Source organism: Schistocerca serialis, chromosome 7, assembly GCF_023864345.2.
Source record: "Schistocerca serialis cubense isolate TAMUIC-IGC-003099 chromosome 7, iqSchSeri2.2, whole genome shotgun sequence".
Classification (NCBI taxonomy): Eukaryota; Metazoa; Arthropoda; class Insecta; order Orthoptera; family Acrididae; genus Schistocerca; species Schistocerca serialis.
In genome coordinates this window covers 453,375,398-453,391,311 of record NC_064644.1, presented here as the reverse complement: position 1 = coordinate 453,391,311, position 15,914 = coordinate 453,375,398, and the positions used below count along the sequence as shown (strand labels likewise).

General features: G+C 40.8%; 1 protein-coding gene across 1 annotated transcript in view; it reads right to left on the bottom strand.

Annotated features, from left to right (window-relative positions):
• The window catches only part of LOC126412305 (cytochrome P450 6j1-like), a 108,193-nt gene extending 104,845 nt beyond the window's left edge, over positions 1-3,348 (bottom strand). Inside the window, exon 1 of the mRNA XM_050081826.1 lies at positions 3,281-3,348. The gene's annotated coding sequence lies outside the window, so the exon portion shown is untranslated. The remainder of the gene's footprint in view (positions 1-3,280) is intronic.
• Positions 3,349-15,914: the final 12,566 nt, after the last annotated feature.

Genomic DNA, 15,914 nt, shown 5'->3' with positions numbered 1-15,914 from the left:
TTACAGTTAGGAACTGTGTATGTCCTGAGGCAACATAATTTACGTCATGCAAATATCCGAACTTTAGAGAATGAGAGCGCTTAACGACTTGCAACAAACTTGACGCTCCATTAACGGAAAAAAATTACTGCGTACTACATTTTTGCTGTACATGCAGTCAGACCTCATCATCGGCCATGGCGTTTCATTTCACTACTTCATAATTATTACACTACTGGCCATTAAAATTGCTACACCACGAAGATGACGTGCTACAGACGCGAAATTTAACCGACAGGAAGAAGATGCTGTCATATGCAAATGATTAGCTTTTCAGAGCATTTACACAAGGTTGGCGCCGGTGGTGAAATCTACAACGTGCTGACATGAGGAAAGTTTCCAACCGATTTCTCATACACAAACAGCAGTTGACCGGCATTGCTTGGTGAAACGTTGTTGTGATGCCTCGTGTAAGGAGGAGAAATGCGTACCATCACGTTTCCGATTTTGATAAAGGTCGGATTGTAGCCTATCGCGATTTCGGTTCATCGTATCACGACATTGCTGCTCGCGTTGGTCGAGATCCAATGACTGTTAGCCGGATATGGCATCGGTGGATTCAGGAGGGTAATACGGAACGCCGCGCTGGATCCCAACGGCCTAGTATCACTAGCAGTCGAGATGACAGGCATCTTATACGCCTGGCTGTAACGGATCGTGCAGCTACGTCTCGATCCCTGAGTCAACGGATGGGCACGTTCGCAAAACAACAACCATCTGCACGAACAGTTCGACAACGTTTGCAGCAGCATGGACTATCAGCTCGGAGACCATGTCTCCGGTTACCCTTAAGGCTGCGTCACAGACAGGAGCGCCTGCGACGGTGTACTCAACGACGAACCTGGGTGGACGAATGGCAAAACGTCATTTTTTCGGATGAATCCAGGTTCTGTTTACAGCATCATGATGGTCGCATCCGTGTTTGGCGACATCGCGGTGAACGCACATTGGAAGCGTGTATTCGTCATCGCCTTACTGGCGTATTAACCGGCGTGATGGTATGGGGTGCCATTGGTTACACGTCTCGGTCACCTCTTGTTCGCATTGACGGCACTTTGAGCAGTGGACGTTACATTTCAGACGTGTTACAACCCGTGGCTCTACCCTTCATTCGATCCCTGCGAAACCCTACATTTCAGCAGGATAATGCACGACCGCATGTTGCAGGTCCTGCACGGGTCTTTCTGGATACAGAAAATGTTCGGCTGCTGCCCTGGCCAGCACATTCTCCATATCTCTCACCAATTGAAAACGTCTGGTCAATGCTGGCCGAGCAACTGGCTCGTCACAATATGCCAGTCACTACTCTTGAGGGACTGTGGTATCGTGTAGAAGTTGCATGGGCAGCTGTACCTGTAGACGCCATCCAAGCTATGTTTGACTCAATTCCCAGGCGTATCATGGCCGTTATTACGGCCAGAGGTAGTTGTTCTGGGTACTGATTTCTCAGGATCTATGCAGCCAAATTGCGTGAAAATGTAATCGCATGTCAGCTCTAGTATAATATATTTGTCTAATGAATACCTGTTTATCATCTGCATTTCTTCTTGGTGTAGCAATTTTAATGGCCAGTAGTGTACTTGTACTACTACTACTACTACTACTACTACTTCTGCTACTACTGCTACTAACAGCATTCGCAACAAATTTGGCAGACAGTATCCATATATAGAATCGCAGGTACCTGCAAAATTATATCATTGTACCGCACGTACCGGTAATTCAAGAGATATTGAGAAGCTTGAAAAACTAGGGTTTGTTTAAAACGGAGCTCAAATTTCGCACACTACACTGATTCAGCGTTTGATAACGAGAGCACTTAGCAATTGTCATCGAACTTGAAACGTAATTTCAAACCTTTTCTTAACTATTTATCGCTTAATGTCAAATATTTAATACGTTAACTCATTTGTAAAAAGTCAGAAGTTTGTTTTGGTGTAGAAGAGAGATCGAGTCAGTAAAGAATCGGAGCTTACTGATTTTCTAATGATATATTATTGAACAAACTGCTGCACTGGTACAAATATACTGAAAGATACTGTTCTGTTCATGATATACTGGTACAAATGCTCGAGGGTACTGTTCTGTTCACAGAAAATATGAACTTTAGACTAGTAGTAACAAAAAATTGGAAAAAAATGAAACTAGATTTTTCATTTGTCATCCTAACTTTTATGATTAATTAGATTGCCTACAAATAAAGCCTAAATGCAGAAATAAATGCGCTCTAATGGACAAAATATGAAGGAACCTACGCTTAATAAAGAATCGTATGCTTTGAATTTATGAGAATACTAATAAGATTGACTGATGTTTAGACTTTCTGCTGTAATTAATTAATATACAAAACGAGCTGTGATGAAAGTGTTTGCATTTATCGTGTTTCGAAATAGATACATATTCGATAAATTACCTACCAGTCGTATTTCCACCGACCGAATGAACTGAACGTCCTCAGCTCGTGGCTTTGTGACTCCGGCACGGTAGCTCAGCGTGTTCGGGCAAAGGGTTAACTACCCTCTGTAATAAAAAACTGAGTGAACGGATGAATGAAGAACCTGAACGGGTGTTATCGTACGTCCACCTCGAATAAATTCAACGAGCAATATAAAACAAAATGAGACAAAAAAAGGGGTTGGCGTTGCTGCCTCTCGATACGGGTTTCCGTGTTCGATTCCCACCCGGTTCGGGGATTTCCTCCGCCAACGGACTGGGTGTTCGTGTTTTACTCATTTAAAGCCACGTGCCTCCCCCATTTTACTTCTCACTGAAAGCGAAAGCGTGAAACTAACAAGGGGGCGCCCTAGAGTGGCGCTCACCGCCGTGGAATGAAAGCAGTAGTTGTAACAGCAGTCGTGACCTCTCATTGACCGAGAGGGGGGCAGAGACTTACACATTGTTCAGAAAACAGCGGCCTGGCTGTAATAAAATAGAAACAGGAGCCACGCGTTGTAGAAATAATTGCGGGCGTGCACTGAGGCATCCCTTCAGTTCACCGGTTGACGACGACCCCCTGGCAAATGATTTCTTGTTCGATGGGTTCAGAAACTCATTTTGGAACTTTTAATGTACTTGACCATTTTTTAAGTGAATAAACATTCCATTTCCTATTGTTTGCAGTGTCTAAAAGTTGGAACGTATGGCGTCCCGTGGAAGGCTAACGTGGGGCGGTTCGCGGTGCACCTCGAAATCGGGATTTGCCGCGAAAATCGGAACGTGCGGCAGCACCAACAATACTTACCCTTATGCGGGGCGAAAGCAGTGGAGCCGACTGTGCGAAGCGAAGCGCTGCGCGTCGTTGCCCAGCAGCGACTGACCCCACTGGCCCGCCTAATAGAGCAGTTAGGCCCAATCGAGGCCACTCGCCCTCCTGTCGCAATTCCTCCATCACCACCTCTGTTGTAGGCGTCACCGCTCAGCGTCCCTACACTGGCAATAGAGATGATTGCAGATTTATTTATCTAGGCAATGTAGTTTTCATCATGGCTGCTGTGGGACGAATTATGGCATCGCAACCACGGTCAGTTCCTCCAAATGCGTGCAGGGATCTCATGTGAAGTGCGACGTTACCACAGATAGTTAACGTAACAAATATATCTCAAAAGAGGCAAAGTGCGTTGCCGGTTGGCTAGTCTTTGCCACTATAGTATCCCAGGAGCCATGGCCAGTATTTAGGAATATGACAGGAACAATCATTCAGAGCAAAAAAAGTCCAGAAAAAATGACTCTAAAACGCATACCTTCTTCATTTTCAATGCTGTGAAGCAGATCTCTTCTATTTTAAGTTCTTTGCCTTCCATATTTTGAGAGGTGGTAGTTGGAACCAAAACAAGAAAAAAATTGTCTTGTAAACATGGGCTGCAAAGTGCATACCGTAACAGATATTAGCATTTATTCATCTTCGTTACAGTGAAACATCTTTTCTACTGAAGAAGTGCTCATAGCTCTTAATGTACTGGTTTTAGAGGCTATTTTTACTAGACAGTTTTTTTCTTTTTGTGCTCCACACTATCTGCTTCCAAAATATGGAAAGGAAAGCCCTTGCAGTAGTTCAGATTTGTATCACAGTATCGAAGATGAAATAGTGCTTATAGCTCTTAAGGTATGCAGTTTAGAACCCATGTTTACTAGAATTTTTTGCTTCGAAAAATCGTTCCTGTCATATGTTTGAATACTGTCAGTTTCTTCTGGAACACCCTGATTTCTTGAATAATGTGTCTTTTCCTTACATTTTCTTAATTTTTTTATACTTTATTTACCTTCTTTCTTCCATACAAAATTTAAATGATCATGTATCGTGTAGCCTCTGACTTGGATACACTATTTTCAATTAGCAAGGCAGAGATATTAAATTTATAGTATAAAAGGGTAAACTCGTAATGATTATCTGTAAAGTTCTCTAAACTTGTTATGCAAAAATGACATTGACTCCATTTCTCATTTTAAAAGCCTGATATTTAAATTTGAAAGTTCTTCGATTATTGCTGGTAACATTCAGTCTTTTGACTAAATCTCTTGAGATTCTAAGCAGTTATTTGACAAAGACAAGAGGAGAACATATTAATTCTTACAACTAAGAGGCAAACATGAGGAAAAAAGTGTTTACATTGAAAACATAATGCTGCTAATACGTGGAGTGTCTCAGTTTTTCATCCTTACCACGTAGTTTTGCTAGACAGTACATCAGACATGAACATAAATGTTTGTCTGTACATGTCACCATACGCACCCGGAAAGAATATTTCTTTCTAATACATTGTTCGTTTAAAATAATTTTTTCAGAAGCAGTACATAAGAGAACGAACACAGTGAACAAACATATACATGATTGCATGTTATGATGCTTATTTTAAAGTGGAAATTCAGTTCTATTTCTGCATTCGTACACATTTATTTCAAGTACACAGCCTAATCCTTGTTAATAGTTTTGTTTCAATACATTCATCAGTATGGTGTCATCCTTTTTTATAAATAAGTTGACAACACATTACTTTTTTAAACTGTTACGAGGAATTAACCGAATTGAATTTCGTTGGGATGGACCTCTTAATCTTCGTCCAGGCATTCATCCCGTAGCTACTGGATAACCATCCGAAAAACCCGCAGCAGAGTGCCTTCTGGCATCGTTGTTAGATCTTGATATATAGTTTTGCCGTACAGTTTTGGCATCAGGCAGGTAGGATGTCCTGACAACAGCAACTTGGGGTGACAGGATGAGCTGTCAGTAGGAATGTGGCTACGCATTCTTGCGATGCATCTCATTGTGGTATACGTGAACAAGTTGTACAACAAATACTAGTTTAATTCTTTGCAGATATTACACTGCTCCCAGTTACCTGTATGGAGACGAACATTTTGTAGTCTTCCGTAGTTCGCATAGAAAGAAACACAACACGTGGCAAAAAGAATCAAACAACAATTACATGTAATATGAGTAACCTAGGGGTGTAATTTTCACTGTTAAAAAGAGCACGAAAAAGTTTAGACAAGAATTTTCTTTACTTTTGGTCATTAATGCTATACAGGATATAACTAAATTATTTTCAGACTTTTTGAGTACAGGTTACGTACACCAAAAGAAGAAAACACGTCCTCTAAACATGGGCTGCGCAATGCTACATTAAGAGTTATGAGAACTTCATCTTCGATACTGTGAAGCATATCTCGTCTACTGCAAGCTCTTTGCTTTCCAGTTTTGGGAGGAGGGAATATGGACCCAAACAGGGGAATAAGGCCCAGTAGATATAGAATCTAAAATAGGTACCTTAAGAGCGATGGGCACTTGTTGCGTAGAAGAGATATGTTTCACAGCAGTGAAGATGAGCAAGTGATCATACCTCTTGCAGTATGCATTTTAAAGCCTGTTTATTGGACTTCTTTTCTTATTTTGGACAGTACTATCTCCTCCCGAAATATGGAAAGCAAAGAGCATGCAGTAGAAGATATGAATTTCACAGCATCGAAGATGAACAAGTCTTCATATCTCTTAAGTTATGCACTTTAGAACTCATGTTTACTGGAATTTTTTTCTTATTTTGATGTAAGGGTCGTGTCCTCAAAGTCTGTAAAGTGAATTCAGCTACACCCTGTACATTAGGTGAACTGCTGCCAGAAACAGACAGTTCGGCATATTTCCACGTCACTTTATCTTTCATATTCGAGAACTGAATTAGCAGCTCACCTCGCGCAGACACTGTTCTGCTTAACTCAGGAGTCACCAAACTACGTCAGTTAATCAGGCCCGCTAACTCTACTTCAATTTGCTTGAAAAAACGTACGTAACATGAGACATTCTGATGCGGTTTAAATTTCAATATTGTTTTCGAATGCTAGGAGATCTTCACAAACACGGATATTCTTGTTTATTGTACGCACGGAGACCTCCTGGCTCCCATGTGCATTGAATTTATTGCATTCAGTATTAAGTTATTGTATCTAGATATTCCTGTTTATTGTAATGTTCACTTATTTCGTGCTATTCTAAGACTTTAATAATATTTATAATTCAGTGTCTTGAAGGAAAGTGGACGTACAGTGTCGCGGTTTCAATGAAGAATGGAGGTAAACTACTTGTCTGTGGATAAAAAGACCAGAAAACTACATGAGTTACTCGTACATGCAGATGATGTGTTGCCTTTTTGGAAGAGACCAGAGTTCGGTACAACTATATAAAAAAAGAAAATTCATCACTTACTCTCCAGATTTCACTTAGTCACTTCTTCATCCTTTTTGGTGATACTTAAACAATGACTAGTGTTGCCTACTTTTTCAGAGACAAATAATATATCTTAGTCAAGGAGAGGTGAATAAACAGTGTATTTCTATGGACAAAGGTTTTAAAAATTTATGAATCTATTTCTTTGAATAAGAATTTTTCATATTTCTCGCTTTAAATGTGTGTTATTGGTTGATTTTAAGAAGTCAAAAACTTGTGCTACATTATAAATTTATGTTTCAATAAAGAAACAGTTACATGAAAGTGTATGGTTTCAGTGATATTTTCAAGTTTCACACATCTATGTTATATTCATGAAAGCCCGTCCGGCTAGCCGCTCGGTCTAACAAGCTGCTTCCCAAGCTGGAAGGCGTGCCGGTCCCCGGCACGAGTGCGCCCGGCGGATTAGTGTCGAGATCCGGTGTGCCGGCCAGCCTGTGGATGGTTTTTAAGGCGGTTTTCTATCTACTTCGGCGAATGCGGGCTAGTTCCCCTTATTCCGCCTCAGATACACTATGTCGGATATTACTGTGCAAACATGTATGCGTACACCATAATTACTCTACCACGTAAACATTTCGGGTTACACTCGCCTAGTATGAGACATTCCCGGGTGGGGTCCGCTAGGGGCCGAACCGCACAGTAACCCTTGGTTCGGTGGGGGGTGGCGGTGGGGTGGGTGGACTGCTGTGGCCTGTTGTGGGGTTTGAACCACTGAGGGCTACGGCGGGACGAAGCCTCTCAGTCGTTTGTAGGTCCCCGGTTTAATACACAATACATACAATACATGGAGAATGAAGCAACGATTTAAAATGTGCATTAAGGCCATAACTCGAACCCCAGCTCTCTTGACCACAAGAAGATTCGCTAATCACTACACCACCATGGCACAGCAGCTTTGCACATCTGCACGGACTATCCTAGCACGCCTCCCTCCTCAATCCCAATTCACATTCACGCCTCAGCCCACTTGCTATACCCCCTAAACTTGAACAGCACTGCAGAGACTCTCCAACAAACAGTTTGAATAGCAACTAAGCTTCGAACGAAATGGGGTATCCCGCCTGAAATCCAAGAATAGGTGCTTTAATCAAATGAAACTATATGAATCTAGAGATCTTTTCTGATCTGAATTATCTATGATGTGTATATGCACCCTGAAGCGATGAATGAAAATTTATACCAAGCCTGTGATTCAAACTTGTCTCCTACTCATTAGGCAGTTGCGCTAACAACTACATCACCCTGACACTGTAGCTTTGCGCAACTGTACAGACTACCCTGGCACGTCTCCCTCTTCAATCCACATTCCCATTCACGCCTCAGTCCACTTCCTTTGATAAAGCAGCCACGATTGTCTTGCAGGCAGGATTCCCCGATTCGTTCATTGCTATTCCAGTACTGTACCATCCTCGCTCAGTGGCCTTTGCACAGCTCTATTGATTACCCTAGAATACCTCCCTCCTCCATTCAAATTCTCATTCACACCTCAGTGCACTTGGTACTCCTTCTAATTAGTGAAAACTCTTTCTCTACCCACTGGTTTTGTTTGCATCACTGATAAGCCTCTTCCAGTGTATGCTGAGACGATATAAACAGAAAGCATATAAGATTTTTTTTAATTGTATGGTGACTTAATCATTTGTTTTTTGCTCATCTACTGGAACCTGTCAGAAGTAATTTTTTCGTGAGTAGTATTTGTCATTATTCGTTGATTTTCTTTGAATTCCTTTAATGAATGTAGTTTCAGAATACGAACCTTGCTTGCAGATACTGCATATCACAATGAATTTATCTTGAGTATCACTCTTTATCTAGTGATACTACTTCTTCCACACCACTAAGTTTTTCGGTATCTTTGGTTCATAATCAAAGCTCACTATTAAGTAAACACCTGTTCATAAAGTGAACGAATAAATCAACTGAAATATACTTATCGGTAGGCAAATATCGGAACAATAATACTAGTGATGGCAAGGAATAATAGAGTCAGCAATAACCATTTTACAGTACCAAATCTATCGAAAGTTTCCCTTAAATGAATGCCCCGTGGATTAGGCGACTTCCAGGAGCGTTCTCAGAGGGGTTCGAGTGTGGCTAGAGACTGTTTACAGTGATGGCTGAAGAAAGAATTAATTGAAGTATCAATATGTGAATGTGAATAGTACTTTTTCATGCCCATGAAATATTACACCTGCTCAAAAGCCGTAAAACGCAAACAGGTTTACGATCATCAGTATGATTTCCACTTAAATAGCTGGCAACCTAATTTTCTGCACAATATATTTGTCTTCCACACAAATAAATGGCTATATATAATGATTTTAATTAATGGCCACCGTCACAGCATGCAGCGGCTAATCCCGCGCGGCACTGAGCAATGAGCAGAGTGAAATCTTTGTACCACATATTTGATGGAAGACGTCGGTGAGGTCAAGGAAATGAATATGGATGTTAAGAATGCGTCTCTATCACTACCTGATGACGTCAGTGAAAGGCATTCAGCAAATGCTACAGATCGACTTTTTAAAAGACAAGAAACTTTCCCAGTTCACCGTTCTGATCGGGCAATAAAAAAAATTGTGAAACTTGACGCTAATGTGAAGATAAATAAAGCACTTTATGGGAGCACACACAGAAAATTATCAAAAGTGGTTGCAGACGAAAAAACAGTGGTAAGTGTTGATTCGAAGTACATTGCTTCATGTAGTCAATTACAGTCAGTTTGTACTCTAGCAAATGATCACTTGAGCTGTGTGTCTAGTTATCATCCATAATCACATGCATCCAACTTTGCTAACATTTCATTTCCTACTGAACTGAAATACGCGGAAATAATGGAGAAAAACAATGTAAATGTATTTGTTAATGAGTATCGTATTCAGTACTCTAATCACTAGTGGGTAGGTAGAGTGGGGACCTAATAACATGAAGAAAAAGAGTTTAAAGTAATGGCATTATTTGTCTCGAAACATCATAATCGTGAGAATCATATGAATCTCTTAATTCTGCCTGCTGGAAACGGAGGAATTTACGAGTTCTGTTAGATAATAATCTTTTTAGGCTAGCTCTTAGTAGCGTTTTCCATCTCATCTTTACCGAGCGAGGTGACGCAGTGGTTAGCACACTGGACTCGCATTCAGGAGGACGACTGTTCAATCCCGCGTCTGGCCATCCTGATTTAGGTTTTCTGTGATTTCATTAAAATCAGTTCAGGCAAACGCCGGGATGGTTCCTTTGCAAGGGCACGGCCGACTTCCTTCCCCATTCTTCCTTAATCCGATGAGACCGATGACCTCGCTGTTTGGTCTCTTCCACCAAATCAACCAACCCACCATCTCATCTTTATATCGTACTGAGATGCTGACTGTATTGAATGGTTCAGTAAACAGCAGCCTCTGATTACTGCGTCCACTAAAAGTAATTGTTTTAATAGAATCAAATGATTATTTGTTCCAAAGAGCAAGATGTATTTCATACAGAAGGAATTTGTTACATCTCCAATGAATGCTACAAGAAAAGTGATGTAAAACATAGAGATCACTGTCATTTTAAAGGCAGATATCGTGGAGCTACACATGATTGATGTAATTTAAATTGTAGACCTAATTTCATGATGACTGTTGTGTTCCAAAATATAACGAATTATGATGCTCATTTTATAATAATGTTGTTGTAGTTGTAGTCTTCAGTCCAGAGACTGGTTTGATGCAGCTCTCCATGCTACTCTATCCTGTGCAAGCGTCTTCATTTCCCAGTAACTACTGCAATCTATATCCTTCTGAATCTGCTTAGTGTATTCATCTCTTGGTCCCCTCTACGATTTTTACCCTCCACGCTTCCCTCCATCACTAAACTGGTGATTTCTTGATGCCGCAGAACGTGTCCTACTAACCGATCCCTTCTTCTTGTCAAGTTGTGCCACAACTTCTTCTTCTCCCAGATTCTCTTCAGTACCTCCTCATTAGTTACGTGATCTACCCAACTAATCTTCAGCATTCTTCTGTAGCACCACATTTCGAAAGCTTCTATTCTCCTCTTGTCTAAACTATTTATCGTCCATGTTTCACTTCCATGCATGGCTACACGACATACAAATACTTTTAGAAAAGACTTCCTGAAACTTAAATCTATACTGGATGTTAACAAATTTCTCTTCTTCAGAAACGCTTTTCTTGCCATTGCTAGTCTACATTTTATATCCTCTCTACTTCAACAATCATCAGTTATTTTGCTACCCAAATAGCAGAACTCCTTTACTACTTTCAGTGTCTCATGATTTAATTCGACTACATTTCATTATCCTCGTTTTGCTTTTGTTGATGTTCTTCTTATATCCGCCTTTCAAGACAATTTACATTCCGTTCAAATGCTCTTCCAGGTCCTTTGCAGTCTCTGGCAGACTTAGAATGTCATCGGCAAACCTCAAAGTCTTTATTTCTTCTCCATGGATTTTAATTCCTACTACAAATTCTTCTTTTGTTTCCTTTACTACTTGCTCAATATACGTATTGAATAACATCGGGGATATGCTACAACCGTGTCTCATTCCCTTCCCAACCGCTGCTTCCCTTTCATGCCCCTCGATTCTTATAACTGCCATCTGGTTTCTGTACAAATTGTAAATAATCTTTCGCTCCCTGTGTTTGACCCCTGTCACCTTCAGAATTTGAAAGAGAGTATTCCAGTATACCTTGTCAAAAGCTTTCTCCAAGTATACAAATGCTAGAAACGTAGGTTTGCCTTTCCTTAACCTATCTCCTAAGATAAGTCGTATGGTCAGTATTACCTCAAGTGTTCCAACATTTCTACGGAATCCGAACTGATCTTCCCCAAGGTCGGCTTCTACCAGTTTTTTCATTCGTCTGTAAGGTATTTGTATAAGTATTTTGCAGCCGTGACTTTTTAAACTTATAGTTCGGTAATTTTCACACCTGTCAGCACCTACTTTCTTTGGGATTGGAATTATTATATTCTTCTTGAAGTCTGTGGATATTTCGCCTGTCTCATACGTCTTGCTCACCAGATGGTAGGGTTCTGTCATAGTGTGCTCTCCCAAGGCTGTCAGTAGTTCTAATCGAATGCTGTCTACTCCCGGGGAATAATGAACCTTTACTCCCGGGGAATAATGAACCTCTGTGAACGATTGGAAAAATCTGGCCACAATAAAACAAGAATATAACTGCAGCATTATGTTTCTTTGATGGTGTCAAGCACGGAAAAGCATAAAATACTCACTAAATTTGTCCCAATTGTTTCTGTTGCGTTACTAAATTTATATTTATAAATTCTATCAACTTTCTGACGTGCTGAGTAGAAAAATGTCTCCCATATTTAAGGCCAGTTTTCTGAGCGATGAAACAACAATACCAAGCAGCACGCAAATTGTTCAGTTTGTTTGAGTGCAAGACAACTTAATTTGAAACCTGATGTCTTGCTTTCAGCCAATGCTTGAAAATTTCCGCGCACTCTGTCTTAAAACAGATGAATAGTGTCCAACCCATTATGTGACTTCACATGGCTCAGCGTAAGATGCTTCTTTGAAAACTAATAATTTAGTATTGCAACTTATTACGTACATAGAAAAATTACAGTTCGTTAATCATGGCATCAGAGTTAGGATTTTTCATTGTTTACATAGGCATGCAGCTACAAACAATGGGTTCATGGCTGATTATAATGAAAATAACGATGTCGCCTTATATACCTTGATGTTAACAGACTCTACAGCTGCGTTATTATGCAAAATCTACCGGTCTCTGATTCTGAGTGGATGTCTGTGGAAGGTTTTGGGCGTTCCAGATGATTTAGACGTGGGTTACATTCTAGGAGCAGATCTTGAGTCTCCATAAAATATACTTCAGCTTCACTCTGATTTAACATTACGTTCTGCGGAAATTTTACTACCACCTACTATCAACAAACCAAGAGTTCCAAAGAAGCTAATTTCCAAACCATATTATATGAAAAATTATGTGATTCAGTACGGAAATTTAAAGTCTTGTTTGAACAAAAATCTTATTCTAAGCAAAATTCACCAGATACTGTCATTCTGGCAAGCTTCCTCGATGAAATCATATATCCATTTTGATGTTGAGAAACGTTTGAATGCAAAATCTATTTTGAAAAGAACTCCTTCCCACTTCTGAATAACAGTGTTTTTCGCAAAGCTATGTAGAATGTGCGAAAATGTGTGGTGTGAAACTACTAAGAAGCTTCGAAGGTAGATAGGAGGCTAGTGCTCTGACTGCAAGGCCGAATTTCAAGTATAGTGTCGTATTTAATAAAACTATGTTTGCTATTTAATCAAGTAGAATGAACAATATTTTCGAGTGTCCTATAGTTGTAGGAATGGCTATTTTAGATATTTCTAAGACGCTGCTTCTAGATTCCCGTTGTGGGTATGTGTTAAATTTGAGCCAAAAATATTAAAATATGTTAGATGACATTTGATTTACCAGTTACCTAATGGTTGTAAATGTAATTGTGACATATATGTTGTAGCTGCAGAAAAGATGTAAACTGAGAATGTAAGATATATGCTAGAAAAGATGTAAACTGCGAACGTAAGTTAAATATTGTAATGTGAAAATTTAATTGTGGTGTATGTATTGTAATACTAAATTAACATTGTACTCAATATGTTGCAGATATAGTAAGAAGCTGATACTGTAATCTATATGTTGCAGACGTATTTTTAAAATGTGATTATGCCCTACTGGTTGTGTAAACAATATGGAACGGATAATGTAATCTGTACGTTCTGTATGTAAACTGCTGGGAAAAATAGTGTGCCCTTTAAGGGATTTCCAGTTCACTCAAGATGTATTATTGCAACACTGTATGTTATGAGCAGGTTGATGGTGTGGCCAGGGTTAACACATTGAGTCCTACGATCGCTAATTTTTACATGGAAAAATTTGAACGATTAGCTCTGGAAAAAGCGAGTAAGTAACCATGTCGATGGTATCGATACGTGGATGATACAGTACATTTGTGGTTTGGTCACACGGCAAGAAAGCTTTAGATGAATTCTTTTGTTATTTAAATAGTATAAATCCTAGAATCCAACTTACCATGGAAATGGAGAAAGACAATGCAATATCCTTCTTCGATGTCTTTGTTAAGAGACAGACTGATGGTAGCTTGAAACATAAAGTCTTTCGGAAGGTTACACATACCGAGAGATACTTGCATAAGGATTCCAATCGTCATCCACACCAGAAAAGAGGTGTAATTAAAAGTCTAGTGGACACAGCTAAAAGGATTTGTACACCGGAATAACTGGAAGCCGAGTTAAAACATCTAAAGCAGGCTTTTGAGAAGAATGGGTACTCTAGTAAGGAAATAAATAGAGTTTTGCGACCGAATAACAGGAGGCCTAAGGACAACGATAGGACACAGCGATGGAAGAACACGGTTTCTCTGCTCTCCATCATAGAAGTAACGGATCAAATCGGCAAGATTTTAAGGAAACATAACGTTCGACCGATTTTCAGACCAACTAAGAAAATAGGCCAAGCACTTCGTTCCGTTAAGGATAAACGTCCCCCAGTGTCTGCAAGTGGTGTCTACAAGATTCCGTGTACGTGTGGTAAGGTCTACATTGGAACTACAGAGAGAAGTGTGAATACACAGTTGAAGGAACATAAAAGTCTTTGCCGACTAGGGAAAACAGACAAGTCAGCCGTGGCGGAACATACTCTTCAGTCAGGTGATCACGCAGTGAAATTTTTCGGAAACTGAAGTTTTATGTACTATGCCGAACTATTATCCACGGTTAAATAGAGAAGCCATCGAAATATATAACCATGGGGACAATTTTAACAGGAAAGAAGAAGCCATGAAACTCAGCGATAGATGGACACTGGCGCTACAGACTCGATGAGAAGTTTTTATCTTTGACGTACTATGATCGATAGTTATATTTTATCTTTGACAAGGTTTATCTCCGCTACCACGTGAAATCCAGGCCACGCTCACTTTCCACGGCATTTAGGCCACTATTCGACGTTCGACTCGTCAGTCGGCAAGATTCAGCACAACTAGGAGCACCTCCGAAGACGTCCAGCGTAGCCTTGGTCGAAACTTCAGGGATAGAAGAGTTCCATGGACCGCGGCCATACAACCTGCAAGAATTCTCAGTACGTAGTATAGTCTCCACTGGTGGTAATGCAGGCACTGACTGGCATACGATCGATGGTTTAGATGGCGAATATTGTCCTGTGATACGTTTTGCCACGCCTGATAGACCTGTTCACGTAGTTCTGTAACAGTTGTTGCTTGGCGAGTCGCACGAGTCACTTCTCCTCTCATCATATCCTACACGTGTTCGATCGAAGACAAGCCCAGAGATTATGTAGCCAGCAAAGATGCTGCACATCTTGCAGACCACGTTGAGTTTCACGGGCGGTGTACAGGCGAGCATTATCCTTTTGGAACAGCACATCACCTTCCTGTTGCAAGAACGACGAGAGAACGGGTCTAACAACATTCTGCACTTACCGAGCTCTGGTCAGCGTCCCCTCTAGAAACACCAAAGGTGAAAGAGAGTTGTAACTTGTAGTACACCAGACCACAAAGCCTTGGGTGGGGCCAGTGTGTCTTGGACAAATGAACTCTATAAGACAGTGCTCACCTCTTCTACACCGTACGCGCAAACGTCCATCACTTGCGTGGAGGAAGAGTATACTTTCACCGCTGAAGACCACGACGCACCATTCGATCTTCCAAGTGTTCCTCTTACGGCACCTGTCGAGGCATGTATGTCGATTCTGTGGCGTAAGTGGAAGGCAGGCCAGAGGTGTGCGTACCCATAGTTCCACTGCTAATAACCGGTTTGCAAACAGTTCCTGTTGACACGTCTGGGCTCAAAAGCCCTCTTATCTGTGCTCTGGTAGCTTTGCAATCTACCGCTGCTGCCCTTACAATACGAACATCCTGGAAGGTGTCTACGCTGCGTGGACGTCCGGAACCTCGTCCGCGGTCATGAGAATGTTTACTTGACCACTGATACCAACATCACTGCACAATTGACGCAGCACGTTCAGCTTCTGTGGCAGTTCTCCGAAAGGACCATCCTACCATCGGAAGGCCACAATTTGAACTTTGTCAAACTCGCTCAGCTGGCTGTGGGAAGCACGAGTTCATGTCCATGACA